Raw genomic sequence first — 16,821 nt, 5'->3', positions numbered from 1 at the left:
CCGGTGATATATGAATGGGTGGTGAACTGAATAAAATTTGTGAACTAGATCAAAGGGGGTGAGTCTATATTTAGCGTGTAATATTTATACGCGTAATCCAAATTCCCGGATTTTACTGGTGGAGAACACCCTTTTGACGATTTTCGGTAGCTGTTTGATACAGATGCGAAACATATGAAACGGAGTGATGTATGGGTATGACGCGGCGTTTAAAGGCGACCGACGGAATTGCAAGGGGGCATGAATATTCCGCCGTGGAATAGCGCTTGCGCATTTTGAGTTCCACAACTTGGATGTCCACAAAAGAGGAAGTAGGAAGAGCGAGAAAAGGGGGAGGGGGAGTTAGGCGGTCCTAGTCTTTGCGACGCGACATTCTCTATTTACGACACTTCCTTACCAGCTAAATTACCCGAGAATGCCGCGATCCTTATCCACGGCATTTTGCATCGCCGTACGTGACCAGGCAGATAAGAAGCAAAGACATCGTTAGTTTCGCGGAGGAAAGGCTTGTCACGTGCAAAGTCCGAGATAATCGCGCTTCGTTCTGTCTGCGAAGCTCTCACTGCCTCGCATAGCCACCGGTATTATCGAGTAGATTCGCCGCGAGAATCTCGTTTTCATTCGTCGGAAAATTTCACTCTCATTCTCCGCTGAAAAACGGTTCAACTAATATCCCATTTTTCTCATTCCCCATTTTTCTACTCGACAAACGATTTTTCACGAAACGTTTTCTTCCCCATCTGCATTCCGTGTTATACAGCTTCGAGAAATTTACAACTCGAATTGAAATTTTGAGAATCACTCTCATAGATCTACCGACATATTCTTCAGAACTAGTTTCGCAAAGTTCCTCGATCACCTGCCAATCACTTCGAACAGCCACATTTACATGTGAGAAAAGATTTGTTCGGATAAAGGAATATGATAGGGATACACACGTATTGTTCACGGTGAAATGAATCATTAAACTGCAGCAAACTTATTTAAAGTATTGTGTCTCTTTTTGTTTCAGGTAAGCGATACACCAGATCTATTATCTCACCCATCACCGTCAATCGCACGTATGTTGCCAATCTGCAGTACCTATAACTGGTGAGTAGGCAACTCGCAGACGCGCACTATCGGGAATTATTTGCTGCGAATGGCAAAAATTCAGGCGAATACAAACTCCGGGTTTTTTTCAACGATGCGAAAAATAGTTTCCGGTAAAATGTGCGACAGTTAGATGCAATCAGGGTAGCGGTTCCGACCTCCAGTTGTTGCGTCTTCGTCAGTCACGAGCTATGTACCTACGCGCACACCGCATTTCCGTTTCATTCGTCTTTGTCGATCTACGAATTTTCCCCATCGAGATATCTCAATATTTCAGCTTCGACAAGTGAAAAATTGGCGTTAACTCGATCAATTTGGCTTTGAAAATCGGATTTTTGAAATCAAAATACATTAGAATAGCATAGGAAACCCGATGGGAAAAAAATGTTGGTTTTTGGCCCCAAAATCAAAAAAATTCCCCGCTGGATTTTTTCTAAATTATCGCCAAAAATTTTTATCTTCCAAAATCAATTGTGTGGCACTTTTCTAACGTATTTTGATCTCAGGAATCCGAATCTAGAAGAAAAATTGATCTATCTCTAAAATTGATCGAGTTATCGCCAATTTTTAGCTTTTTGGGGTCAAAAATGAAAAATTGATTTTTCAGTCTGTCTTAACGTAATTTGAGCTCAGGAATCCGAATCCGAGAGAAAAATTGATCTATCTTCAAAAATGACCGAGTTATCCTCATTTTTTCGCATTTTTTGGCATAAATTTGAGGATATCTCGGAGGGAAAAAATCGTAGCTCAATTTGGACAACGGATTCGTGTTCCTGAGGTCAAAATACATAAGAAAAGTGCCATACGATCAATTTTAAAAAATAAAAATTTTTGGTCAAAATTTGAAAAAATCGTAAGGGGTACCCCTTGGAAAAATCTCAAATTTTGACCAAAAATTTTTATTTTTAAAAATGGACCGTATGGCACTTTTCTTATATATTTTGACCTCAGGAACACGAATCCGTTGAGAAAATTGAGCTACGAATTTTTCCCTTCGAGATATCTCGATTTTTCTGCTCCAAAAAGTGAAAAATTGGCGATAACTGGATCAATTTTGTAGATAGACCAATTAAACTTCCGGACTCGAATTCTTCAGCTAAAAATTACGAATTTCCATCTCGTATCTCGAGTTTCGATCGGTCATCATTTTTCTGGAAGAGGATCTCTCCGATGCGAAGGAATCCGGTAGTTGGTCTCGAAAAGCTCGACTACCGTGCGCGATGAATAAATAAAAAAGACGCTCTTCTGACCGAGAAAAACACTTGCGCCTGAATGAGTGCTACAGAGTTTTTTAACGATTTAAATATGCAGTCGTGCTCGAGAGCCATGAAAAGCCACGTAACATAGAACGGTTTCTAGTGGTTTGTTCTTTGGGTTCAGTAAAATAATAAAAAAAAAAATAAAAAATAAATAAAACCCCACGGGCTATTCCTTCCAGGTATAAAATAGAACGACCATACTGTAACGTCTTATTACACTTGTATTTTGTTTCGTTCCACTCAACAAATTAACGAAAAAGTTACCCGATCGATGATAGTAAATACTGCAGTGGAAGAAAAACGGAAGTTTTCATATGAATTTTTCAGAAGTCGATTAACCAAAATTATAAATACTACACCTCTATATTTGCTTCAAGAAGTAGAAAACTTTCCAACGCAATTTCTCAGCCATATGTTCAACTTTGTAAATATGTGATTGCGAAGTGAACTCATGGGGGGGAAATAGGGTAGTAAAACTCTCCACATTATCAATATAAACGATGTCCACTTGTTTTCTAGTTTTGCATAGTTTGCGGCACTTTTTCTGATGGAATAGCAATGGGCATACTTATTCCCTTTTCGGTATAAGTGAGTCGTATACACGTACAGGTTTCAGTTGTTAATCATTTTTCCAACTCAAGAGAACTACTCGACTCCGCAAAAGATTACTCACCTCTAATTAGTCGGCTGAAGAAAAATTTTTCAACAAACTCGTTAATCTTTATTAAATTTCGCTGATCTCGCGTTGGTAACACGGCGTAATAGCTTTGAGCTGGATTTGGGTTTGCGCAAAAAGAAAAAAAAAAAAAACGAGGGCTTGAAAAAATTTATTTTCAAATAATCGCAACGGGTCGGATTCAAAGCGAACTCCGCGACAATCTTTCACCTAGATTTCAGTCGGTGTCAAATCAAAGGCACCCTAGAAACTGAAGATCTTTAAAAATTTCGCACGGCAGCGACAGCTGCGCTAAAAGCTGCCAACGCTCAAAAACGGGCACGTGAGCTCGTCGCCCGATGAGTAATGAGTGCGAGATGAAATCAGTTCTTAATTCCTACTCCTCATTTATCTCGAAATCCTTGGTGGACCGAGCGAATAAGCTCGACGCGTGAGTCTTTCTCGCTTCTTCTCTTTCGCGCGATGCAAAGCACAATCTCATTTAACGGACGTGGGCCCCGCGTCCCGTGAATCTCGAACGACCGTTATGAACAAAAAAAAAAAAAAAAAAAGAAAAACAAAATGAAGCGAGTAAAAAGCTGCTCAGTCAAGACACAACGCAACGGTTTCAGGGGTGTGAGATTTTTCTTTGAGGACGTGCAGGAGAACCGGGGCAACGACGGACGTCGGTTATACGCGGTGCTGGCAAGACGCAAGTTGGAAGGGCGGCGCAGTTTATAATGTTTATCTCGTAATGCGCCATCTTTCATAGCGCCTCTTCGTGTAAAATGTGGGGCCGTTAGTCTTTGGTTGAAACACATTAGCCCTGGGTACAGCCTTCTAGGCGACGTTCGCGCGTACCGCCCGTACCGTTGATGCCGCTTCTGCCGCCGCTGCAGCTATTCCGCCGCGTAACCCTCCCCTATTTTTATACCGGCTCTTTATATTTCCCTATACTTTATACTTACACCGTTATTCCATATAGACTCTCACCCCGTGCGGGTAATCCGAAGGAGATACGTGTCAATTTTTAACGAATTTCCAACCGTCCTCGACCACGTATACCGCGCGACCGTATCGACTCCCTCATATTTATCGTGCTTACTCGCGTAATGATGAACGCGCTTACATGGGAACATTTTATGAGAAAAAAAAAGAAAAAGCTTTGAACGATGTAGACGACCGACGTGCGATTGCGGGTTGGTTCGCATCTAGCTAAGGAATTAAAATTTCTTCGCAGCAGATTCGGTATTATCAGCTTCGAAGGGCGAACGAGAGGTGAAGAACCTGGAGATCTGCGCGTACGGAAGTAAGCGACGATAGTCCGACAGGCGTCAAAGCGTTCAATTGAATCTGCACCAAATCCCGGTAGACACAACGGTGGCAACTACGACCGAAACCGTGTCTGGTTGACGCTTGTGATTTCCAGCCAGAGCCATTAGCATGCAGCGCGAATCGCCGGTTATACGTGTCTCAATGCGTGTCACGTCGCACAACCCCCTCTGCCCCTACTTCACCCACCCCCCCCCCCCCCTTTCTACCATGCTCCGTCACTGCACAACCAACCGTCTCGCGCCACCCTGGAACCACCCTTAAAAGCTGTACGTTACGCCGCTTAACCGGTGTCGCCCAGAGTTCTCTTCTCGTGGATCAACCTGTCGGATATCGAGGATTGTCGGGGGATCCTCTTGCACCCCTCGCTTATATTTCGACTCTCCTAGAGTCACGTACAACTGTACGAGGTAACTAGGTTCTGCGGTCCTACGAATCTTCGTTCGTTCCGATACGGTACACGTTTCGAATCACCGGATGATTCTGGTCGATCCCCCGATTCCGATAATCGCGCGATTGCCGATTACCTCCGAGGGCAGTTGATGACGTGGACGGAGGCCGCGGTCGCGATTCCAGATGCTTATGAGGGATATTCGGGTGGCATGAGTTTTTTTTGCTCAGACCAAACAACCCGGTCTTGTTTCTTTTGCACTTGTACTATATCTGCGGAGTGTATGACAGTTGAGGTAATGGATTTCCAACGATCGTAATGGACTAATCGTTGAAATAAGTACAAATATTTATTTCCGAACTGTCAGTCGCAGGCCACTCCAGCTTTTGGTGCGGTGCAGCGGCTGAACCCGGAATATCCTGGAAATACACTACCGGAACTCAGACGCAGCCGGTTACTTTTTTCTTATTTCTCTTCAGACGTACGAAGCGCGAATCGCGCGAAGCGACAGAAATATTTCGTCGGGTTCCGCCCTGCATTTCGTTCGCCTTATAGGTATATATTCGTGTTCCGATTTTATTTTCATTCTCCCCTCTTTCTCATTTTCACTTCGCCGCATATTTTTAGTTTTCGATTCCCCCCCGAAGCGTACGATTATTTTCGGATAGTCGCGCCCTTCGATAATCGATGCGGTTGACAAATTGTGCGTTATAAAAGTTTTGCCACTCAAGAATTTCGAGCGTAACTTATAGGAGGACGCCTTTTATATCGGAGAGATCCGAATCGATGCCGCGGCTCTCGCGGCGTAACTCACCCGACATATAGTACGCACGTCTAGAGATTTTACGTTCCAATAAAGGTAAGCCTCGCCGCGTACATAACTTGTGGATCCGTTTTCACAAGAGTTTAAGCATAAGGGCACCGTCGTTCCACTTTTTGGAGGGATAAAGAGCCGTTAAAAAGTTTGTTCGTGTGCCAAGAATTCCGTTCGGCGTACGATCGAGCCGAAACCAATTGTAACGCCGTAGTTCAGGGAGTAAGGATTTCGCCAAGGCCCCCCGCACGATGGAATCCCGTCGAGAACAAGTTAGGAAATGAAACGAAATGACGGAGAAAAAAAAATATCTATCCACATATACGAGGCTGGGAGGAGGAAATTCAAACGTCGAAATATCCAAATAGTTGATATGGTCAATGGTCAATAGTCGAAAGATAATTTCTAAAAACTTCGTCCGCGTATTTCACCAGCTGGTGTAGCGGAGCGAGGGGTACGAGGGGTGAATTTGTGAGGTAGGGGACGTTAAGTGTGCGGGTGATAAACGTGAAATTGAAACAGTGCAATTTATATAGTTAGTCGGAGCTGACCTCAACTTCGATAACTTTTAGCCACGGTTGGAACTATGGATATAAAATATCAGCGGTGCTATAGGGTGGGTTATAACGGATATACCTGGAGGTTTGCAGCCCTCGCGTGGGTACGGTTATAGCATAGCGCGAGATATGGGTGCTGGGGGCTTGGGTAACATATCAAATTTTTCTCTCCGCGCAAAATGCAGGTCAGAGTTTACACCTCATTACGCCTTCGTGCATGGAAGCCAGCTGGCAGTTGACCTAGCCCAAGGCTTTAATATTCTCCGGTATTAGCCGAGCATCTAGATCGCGGCAAATCTTGCCCCGATATCAATATAGAGGACTCACGTAAGCCTTTCTTCCTTCCTTCCTTCCTTCCTTGCTTCCTTCCTTCTCCGAAGCTTTCAGCTCGGAATCGATTTACTTCGCGGTGTTCGGTTCTCTATTCTAAGCGGCTCGCAAAACCTCCCCCTCTATAATTTATTAATTATTCGTGAGTGCGTGGTGCGTGGTGCGTGGCCCTTGTACGGAGCGTAGCTATGCCGCAATCGCGTTACGACGCGACGTTGATTGAAGACCGCGAAATCAAAAGGGGGCCAGCTCAGGTAAGTGTCAAAGATCAAGTTTCGGGGTAATTGTGAAAAAAAAAATCACTTAATCTTCGCTCTCTCTCGGCTACACCGCCGCGAGGTTTCCTTACACATCTATTAAATGTCTATACATGCATATTTCATGTACACGTACCTATTTATTTTTATTCCTTTATCTGCCCTCGACGCAACGCAGTTGTACGGAAGTGGGTATAAATTAAAAAGGTTAAAAATACCCCGGGTGAGTTTCGCACTCCGCGAATTCATCCAGCTAAACCAGAGAAATAAGAATAATGTGGAGTAATTTTTAATTTAAAGTCAGCGGAGTAATCTCTTTGAGGATAAGTCGGGACATTTTCGTGCGCAACCGCAAATCTTAGCGTGAAAATTCAGCCTTGATAACTCCGTGTACACACACCTCGCACACTTCCGTTATCGTATGCATTAGATGCACCGAAGAAGCAGCACTTCCTCCTCCAGGGTCTCGGAGGTGTTATCCAAAATGTATAACTTAATTCCCTTATACCCCACTTCGCAGCTATCCACCGTTTTCCCAGTCTTTATTGGGCGAGTCGCAGTTCTCATTCCCATAATACCGACCGTGTACGAAACCCCTCCGACGCGTGGAAAGGGAGGAGGGGGGGGGGGGGGGGGGGATGCGCGGGGGTGGCGAGGATGAGCAAGACGTAGCTTGAACGGGGAGGAAACTACCTCGAATGTTCTTTTCCTCGTGTGTACAGTCGAGGTAACGAACACACGCGTGTAGATACCGCGGGAGGCAATGCATCTCCGTTTGGCGACTACGCTCGACTACGGCCTACACCAATTTCCACTTACCTAGTGTTGGAGTTTCTCCTTGTCTCTTTCTCCGATCGTTTTCCCCTCTCGTTTCCCTCGCATCTTCGTCCCCCCCCGTTCGTCCGTCGTCCCTCTCGCTCCAAATTTCGGATCCCGGAATCGCGCGCGGGATGGCGAGTGCGCGGGGGTTGCAGAGGTACGGTAAACGTATCTCCGTATATCTTGGAAGCATCGGCGCTAGGAATGGTACCAAGGCGGCGCGGCGGCGCGGCGCGGCGCGTCGTTTCTTCGTAGTTGCGAGGGTGGATTTGGCCCCCGACCGTAGGGTCGCACCGTCAGTCGCGTCCAGAGGACTCCGGGTTTCGCACATTTCCAACCGCACTTCTTCAGCTAGTATTCCGCAGTTGTTATTCGCGGTTCGAATCCGCACCACCGACACGTCCTACCGCATCCTGCTCCAGGATATTCGAACCATTTTCATTGTATCTAACTACCTGCGCTAAATATACGTATACGTATGCGGTGTGAGACTAACCGACGGCTTTTCGCGTCATGAAAATATAAAATTATGAGCAGCGGTGACACGTGATTCTCATACTCGAACTAACGATAAAACGAAAAAATACTCCCTTATTCTTCAACACATACATACGTATACACATGCCACGGGGAGATTCTCCGTATATTTCAACAGGAGTGCATACGTCCACGTTACACGTGTAAGAGAAGCTTCTATGAAATTCATCTACCTCCCGCTGTACGGGAATGGGGATGATATTTTCGTAAGCTCTACGACCTCAACCCTGCGGTACCGTTCCGACACGTTATGTGACATGCCTAATCTTCGACAAACCTTTCCTCTCCTTGCCACTTGTTATTTTCATTTATTATTATTTTCATTATTATCATCATCATCATCCTTTCTTCAACACTCTTCATCGATCACCGAATTCGATGAGAATGAATCGAGATGACTTTGCCGCCTCTCGAGTCCTCCTTCTCCTACCCGCGGTTATTGATATGAGCTTCGAGTTGTTCGAGGATGTTTTTTATGCTACCGAAATGGAATAACGAAAATTGTTATTATCGGACTTCGTAGAGAGAAAAAGCTAGACCTGCAGCTAGCGTTTCAAGAATGTCTGTAACTGGGTGAGCTGAGTACGAGTATAGCACGTTCCGCGGCAACCCCATATTGACAGCTGACACTTGAGTTCTTTCGGTCTTCCCCCGCTCACTCCTGGACTCTTTTTCCTCTTTTTCTTTCTTTCTCATCAACGTTTCTCTCCAATGTACGACGTACATACGCCGCACCTGATGTTACAGAGAAACGGGATAGTTCGGCATGTACTTGACTCGGTTGAAATATCTTTGAAACAACGATCGGGGATGATACTGCGGAGTTTCGACTTTTGCCTGTCGTTGCGTGAACACAGTCAGATTATTTTTCGTCACATAAATCAAAAAATAGCGAACCGCTGCGGTCAGTTATCAGAATTTTCTAATCGCTGTGTAATTTGATTCGCGCCTTTCTATAACTGACGGGATAAGATCTCCGAGAGTTGCGTATTATCAGAGAATCAATTATGCTAGTTTTTTCTGAAAATGCGACACGCGACTTTTTTCTACCCGTTTTATCACCTCTCGAATCGCTGCTGAGCCTCCTAACGAGGTAAATTTACTGGTCTGTGTTTGACCTGTTTTACTTACATATAGGTACCTATACCCGTACAGTCAACCCCGTGAATGTTGTAACAAATAAAGTACATTGCTTCCCGAAGCAAAAACGACGAGAAAAGGAAAGGGGAAGCGAGATGGAATTTCCGTGAGTACTTCGAAGCAGCTCTGAGCGAGAAAAAAAAAAATCCCTTCCAGAGTTATGAAAAGTTAAAAGTTTGACAGGCGTGACGCGTGATTTTGCCGGTGACCTTGAAACTTGAGGATCATCTCGGAATTCTTAAGTGAGAAACTTTTGGTGCTGAGAACTTCGGAATTGGTGCACATACCTCGGGGATCAGTGTTAACTCCGTTGCCAAAGGATTCTTGATTTGACCTTGACGCGGTTCGGCGCTTCCGTGGATAATAAGTGAGCGGACTCTGTTTTCTTTCACTCGTTTTCGGTCCTTGCATCGATTCTCCGACACGTGATCAAGTGAGCTAGTGAATCTGACGTGACTTCCCGAGTTCACCCTTGGGAAGGAAGGGGGCCGTGATTTGACTCACCTCGGAAATCGACGTGACAATCCGAACCGTTGAGACGCGACTTCTGCGGAGTTCAACGCCACGACGCCGAGTTGGTACCGAAGAGCAGGCAAACGGTGAGTTTAAAATGCCGAGCCCTGACAACGGGATGAAGCTCCAGTTTCCCCGATATGGCGTAGCGTAATCGCCCCGGGTCGAAGAATGCGTATCCCCAGCACCCAGCTTGTTGTTTCAATCATTCTCCCATGGCAGCAGCCGTTCCTTCCGGATGCTGCAGAGTTGCCGGTACTCGCGCAACTTAACTTGCAGTGCCCGAGCACTTCGTCGAAGAGAATCGCATCGCAAAATAGCCACGCGAATCGCCTCGTAAACAAACAAAACTGGTCTCCGCCGTTCACCTAGAGTAGACCAATTTCTGGTATGAACGTCACAATGAAAGTATTCGAACATAGAAATAACGTAATTTCGAAGTTGGGCGAAAGATCTTCGAGTTCTTCTGCCGCCACTATTCTCGGGATTCCGTAGGCTGAAGAGAATCATCCGTACTCGAGAGTCGTGTTCTGAAAATCGTAAGGGTTGTTAAAATTTTATTTTTGCAGTCCGTCCGTTTCGCGAGGACAGGTAAATATATATGTATATATATAGTATGACGCGAAAGATACTCAAGCGGTCTGTCTACCCGGTGCGATTTTTTTCTTTCTTCTACGGCCGTTCATTTCTATTTCTTTTCGCAGTAAAAAATATCCCCTCGAGTGAGTGGTGCAGCTATAGATAGTGAAAAATATGATATCTTTTGCCTTCTCGCCTAGCTTCGAACCGTATGAATCTACTCCACTTCTGCAACTGCCGCTTGAATACGGGGGGACGGATTCCCTGTAGATAATAGAACGAGAAAAGCAACTTGGTAAATTAAAATTTTCCATAGACGCCGTCGACTGCGTCAGCAGCTGGTTGGGAAAAAGAGGAAAAAACTTGAAATTTCGCAAAATAGAAAACGCAATAGAAGCGACGCTACGTTACACCAGGTAAGACAGGCTTGCATACAAATATTCGTTACAACGAAAGCGTTACGTAACCACCTACAATAAAAACCGCATTATGACGGCATGAGGACTCAAACTGTTGTCTGTATTATGGGAAGTAATTTCGCAAGATTACATCGGAGCACTGAACCAGCTTCTCGAAATACCCGGGGAAAAATGGCTCAACTTCCGCACAGCTGGAATTCGCCAGATAAATTGTATGTACTTAGAAAAATACCACTCTAATCAGAAAGGCTGATTCGAAAAATACGACAGCGTCAGTTTTTTCAGCAATCTGGCGAACGTGATGAAATAACCGCTACTCGGTATTCGTCGAAATCATACGGAAACGTGGCACCAGGAAGACGTGACCAACCGAACACCTCGTGAGGTTTCTCGGCGACTTTTTACTATTTTCATTTGCTTAGCACGTGGCGAAGGGAATCATCGTTAATATTAATTGCGTGATAAAGCGATTCCATCGTACGAAAATCACGGTATCCTCGGCGACGAGCCGAGTCGCCGACGACACCGGAGAGACGTGTTTCACCGCGAAACAATGCCAGCCACAGTGAGCTACCTGTTCTGAATGGCGATTAACTCGTCGTCCGAAGGACGATATAAATCATAGGTGGGCGCAGGATGGACGGACGTAAAATGTATTGCACGGTTGAATATATTTGTAACTGGCGAGCGAGAAACGCGGCGCACCCACGGGTCGATTACCTATCGGCTGCCCGCAATCTCATCGACGTGTATCGGGCTGACGCGGAATCGGATCACTTTACAATCTACCGTAAGACTTATGGTTGTGGAAACACGTCACTGCCAATGATTATTGCACTATTTCTTCGAACGCCACCCCCCCTCCCCCCCATCAGCTACCGCAAACTATACGACGACGATCCCGCATTGATCCTTGACGCTTTTCCTTCGAATGGAAGAAAAAAGAAACGGCATCGAATCCGTTCCTCTTTAAATTTACAACCAACAAGGGTGTCATCTCGGTTCGACGACACAATTTTTATTTTATTCTTACAGACGATTTATATTTTGTCTGCTTCTATGGCTTGAAACGATAAATTTTACACCGTCAACATGTACATGACCCGCATCTATATCAAAGGCTCGGGGTTCACCGTGAAAGGGTTCCGAAGATTTAATGACGATAAAAAAATAGGAAATGATCGATCGCCAACTTTTAGCTTTTTGCGGCGAAAAAATGGAGGTAGCTTGACTTTTGATTTCTTGTCCGAGAATCTACCGGTGTAACGTTAGGTTGATAAATTTTTTTCGAAAAAGCATTCGATCGAACGTCGTCCAAATGAGATCTCAAGCAACGTTGATTGTACGAAGGAAGTGTAATAAATTTCATTTAGGGAACAGTGTCTAAAAGTACCAAAATCTCTCAGCTGCGCGATGTAAATTTAAATGGATAAGAGGACGGGTGTCGTGACGTTTTATGATTCCATGAATCATCGAATATATAAGATTCCCAGTGCTTTTAATTTAACGAGCTATCTCCACGTTGCAGCCTTGTACTTCTTCTCACCGAATACGATTTCACGTTTCTTCCCTCTCTCGTTTCTCCGTACAACCGAAATGATAACAATATTGCCCCTTATCAATCCCCTAAACTTCGCTTCTTTCTTCAAAGACGCGCGTACAAAGATATATTTAAGAATTCGGGACGTCTCGGTCCCACCAATTACTGTGATTTACACAAAATGATGTACAGTGACTCGATTCAGTGATATTTATGCAGGGCTTCGAGTGGCATGTCACTGCGGCATAGCTCCGATAACTCGGATGCCCTTCTTTGGCTCTGCCGGCATTAATTCATAAAATCACTTTCAATCCATTACCGATAAGCCCGCGTTAAATGCGTTCCGATCTACGACGGGGTGGTCCGCGACGCGTAGAGTCACACGAAGTCAAGAGGATAAGAAAACGATGGTCGAACGATACGAACGGCGAGTCGAATATCGAGGGGCGTTGGAATAAAATCAGAAAAGAGAATAAACGGGAATAGGTGTGTAAGGGTGGGAATAAAGGAGAAGGAGCGAAAGAAGCTTTTCATCCGCCGGGATGGGTCTCACGCCCTCGGTTAACGTTGACACCTTGGCGCTGGCGTTTATACAGCAGATATAGGGTCTACTCCTACCGCGCGTTAAATAAAAGGAAAAGCCCCGCAAGATTCACGCTCAACAACGACGTGGCTTCAACCTGGAACGGACGAGACCGACGCGACAAGAAAAGAAAGAGACGAGGACAACGACGACGACGACGACGACGACTACGACGCAAACTTCCACGTTTGTCGCCGAGCTAATCCTCCGACCTTCAACGGATAATCCGACATCAATCCAACGTCTCGTCGCGTTAAGTCCTCCACCCCCGTCCTCCCTCTCTCTCCCTCTCTCTCTCTCGTCGCTCTCGTCTCTCATCTCTGGTGTACATTCTGCGAGGGACCGGAGGAATCTTCCAAGGAAACTATAGTAAGCCCGTGGCTTGGATTATGCCATAGGAGGACGGGGCTGGGTTGATATAATAAACAATTAATTTAACGAGACAACAATGGGCGTAATATCGGGCCCTGCGATACTAACTAACGATGACTGACAGTGGTTTTATAGAGGCAGCTCACACGCCAGGCCCTCCCTGCCCTACCCTGCCTCGCGCCGAAGCGGGTGCGGCCGCAGGAAGTCGCGGAGAGTACCTCCGGCCGTCTATAGCACGGAATACTTCCACGCGCGGTATCGCTGTCTTCGGTGAAGTTTCAATCCACCGTCGTTAATACGTCTTCCTAAATTCCATTCAAAGTCCGGTTCCCTTCGAACTCGGAGTTACCTAACATGAAAGCGGAAGGGAGGAACGAGCACGATATTATATCGGACGCGCGTTGTTTGTTCCCCGTTGATTCGACGTGTACACCGGACAACGGGGGATCGGGCGAGTGAATCTCGGGTGAGTAACCCGAAGAATTCCCGTACAAAAATACAACGACCGTAGATGTGGATCGCGGGTCGACGGTGTCGAGTTCCGCGGTGCGGCGGAGTTGCGTGAGTAGCGCGCGCGCTGCCATCGTCGTTGAATTCACTCAGGCTAATCACGGCGTGATTAATTAGCTTTCGTTCGTACATCGGGGGATCAGATTTACGGCGAATACTATTTTTAATTTCTTATTGATGGCCGGGTTATTCCGAAGACGACAGATGCCGGGCCAACTCCGTTGCGTTGCGTTGCCTTCGGTGTTTACTGCCTAATAGATTTACCGGGCGCGTGCGTCCTTATACCACAGAGTGAAACCGGGGGTCCGTCGTAAACCTTATACAGCTCGTAAATATGGTGAGTGTCGGATAAATTATTGAATTATGTATATGGGTGGGAAAGGTCCGCGTCGAAACGTGTCTAGTTTGGAAGTTTGACGAACGGCTCTGCGGGGATCGTTATCGACGAATCAGACGCGTCGTCGACCGCCGGATTCGTTCGATTCTCGATTCCTTTTCCAGTTCGCCATTTGAATGGAAATGAAATCGCGTCGATGTCCGTTATCCTTTGAACGACGATACTGAATCGCCGGTTTGTCCGGCCGTTTTACGCTACCGGATGTCACGTAAATTTTAAATTACGCGGATGGAACGACGTGCGACAAACATATGGGGGAATCCTTTATTTCAAATTTCTATTAGGTTCTACACCCGCCGTTCGTCGATCGAAAAAATGTTCAAGTTTTACCGCTAACGAGCGAACACACCCAGCGGTGAAAATTGTAATACTTCTTTTTTTTGTTTTTTTTTCCAAAATCGAGTCGAAATGCAAAATAACCGCGGTGTGCGTGTGACCTACGTACGTCCGTGGTAATGCCCGCGTACGTGCGGCGTAGGTATAAATATAAAAATCTTGACACGGCGCAGCTTCGGTTGGTCCGCAATCCTGCGGAACCAACGGGTGAAACCATCCGCTAGGGATAAATTAAAAAGCAGCACAGAGCTGCCGTAGCGTTGCCGCAATGCAACTGTCCTATGTTTCGCGGGGTAGTAGTTGCTAGATGCTAGAAGATAAAAGCACCGGTTGACCTGGCGATCTATGTTTTTATTGCTCAAGCCGCGCATGGCATGCGACAATCTCGTTGTTTTACTTTCGCGCGAGCTACGTTCAATTTTTTTATTAGACAGCGTAACCCGCGGTTGGTAGTTTTCCCGTAAAAACGTTCGCCCACTTTACTCCCGACACCGGTAAATTTTACAACTATATAATTTTTAACCACGTAGAATATCCTTTTTTTTTTGTTTTCGTCCACCGCTTTTTTCTCTCTTCCTCCTCCACTGAATTTGTTTGACGTTACTCGACAGTAGCAGAAATTAAGATCCGCGAGTCCAGGGAGCCGTAGGTCCTGTTTTTTTTTTTTTTATCCTTTTCTTCTTGTTATTTTTTCATCAGACGTATAATAGGTGCTATAGGTATTTCAACGAACGCGAATTGAAACTAAAGTTTGCACAAGTCCCCTGGTTCTTATCGGTTCGATCTGCAGAGAGAAGACAAAATGGTTTCTTAGTAGATAGAGAGTCGAGTTCCGTCTGGAGCGAGAACGGGCACAGGGAGAATATGGGGGGGGCGGGGAGGAGGGGCGGTAGAGGGAGGGAGGGAGTAAGAGATAACGTATTATCAATATGTCGGGAAAGACGGCATTCTATCTCCGATTCCCGAGGACTGCTTTTTCTATTCTCTTCTTCTGTTTTTCGTCAAGAGTCTTTTATCCTTACACTTACCCGCTACGCTCCTTCTATTACATTAACCAGGGACAACCTCGCGTACCTTACTCATCTCACGTTAGCCGAGAGAAGAAAGCACGATTCTCTTTTACGCGCGTGTACCGAGATCGTGAAATAAGGATATGCATTTATAATACTTACTATGTGAAGCTAGGCTCTCGTCGTGACTCCAAAGCCCTTATCTCGAGTGGTCTGTATTATATGCAGCGGGCGGCGTAGGGGTGGAAAAATTATGGTGCATTAGGAGAGTTGTTTGACGAACAATCGCGTTATACGTTTTTTTTTTTTGTTTTTTTTTATTTCTAATTTCTTCTCACGTTCTCGGTCTGGTCGGTATGTTTGAAACACTCGCTCACTTGTTGTGATAACTGAATTTCGCCACGACTCTTTGATCCGAAGCGTCGAAGAGAAATGGCTCTCCGCTTTCTATATATTATTATAATTGTGTTTGGTATGCAAATTACACACGCCCCTCAAAATTCATCAACCTCACCTGTATCCCGTACCATCCCGTGCCCGCCTTTACTCCTCTTTACGGGTATAGATATATATATATGTAGAAATAATTAACGGATAATTCTGCACCTGCAGGAGCTACCGAATCGATTTAATAAGAAAGTGGGAGGAACGAAGTCGGGTACACTTAACAAAGGTGAACGACGCAGCTTTAAAGAGAAAGAAACAAGACCCGTGCAGCTATGTATACGGGGATAGATTTCCGTTACAGCGAGAAAAAGTACAGGGAATTTCTCGCGGGGGTTGGAAGTTACTCTCGTCTATTTTTCGTGCGTAACAAACGACGAGGACAACGCATCGCGTTATTTCCGTCGTTCGGAGCGTCGATTTGAAAAATGATCAGGACTCGATTCTCCGGTGAAACGCAATCATTTTTCTGGAAAAACCCGTTGACTCACTCACCCTGAGTGAGCGACTCGTTTGCATTTTCACTTGCGAAAACAATCACGTATCGCGTAGCCGCGAGGAATGTATGCATTCGCGATTGAATTTTCGTTAAGTTCCGTAAGACCGGAAACTTGGGACTGCGGTGCGACTCGGTTACTCATCGTTAACCGTTACGCGTTCCGCCATAATTAGAGACGTGAATTTTTTAGTGAAACTCGAACGAGATGCACGAGTCATCGAGGGCAGCCGATGCACGCTGATTAACGACGCGGGGGCATAGGTCGTCGATTATATATTACGGAATACACGCCGTGGTGTTGACAGATTAACGTCCGTCGAGTAAGATATAACCATAACGTATCGCGCGTTAATTTAGATGCGGTGATTTTGTGATAAATGTGAATAAATTCGTCGGACGAGCTTTCGGTGCGGTGATCAAATATTCTTCAGCGAAG

At 45.5% G+C, this 16,821-nt stretch overlaps 1 protein-coding gene across 6 annotated transcripts in view; it reads left to right on the top strand.

The window, feature by feature from the left end:
- LOC105684152 (teneurin-m) overlaps positions 1-16,821 on the top strand; it is a 374,554-nt gene that overhangs the window by 52,499 nt on the left and 305,234 nt on the right. The window contains exon 1 of one of the 6 annotated variants that reach the window (XM_048656239.1): positions 9,241-9,782. The exons of the other annotated variants lie outside the window; for them this stretch is intronic. The gene's annotated coding sequence lies outside the window, so the exon portion shown is untranslated. Of the gene's footprint in view, positions 1-9,240; positions 9,783-16,821 lie in introns of those variants that run through there. 6 annotated transcript variants of the gene reach the window in all.

This window comes from Athalia rosae, chromosome 5 (assembly GCF_917208135.1).
Source record: "Athalia rosae chromosome 5, iyAthRosa1.1, whole genome shotgun sequence".
In the NCBI taxonomy this organism is placed as follows: domain Eukaryota; kingdom Metazoa; phylum Arthropoda; class Insecta; order Hymenoptera; family Athaliidae; genus Athalia; species Athalia rosae.
This window is presented reverse-complemented; position numbering and strand designations above follow the sequence as displayed.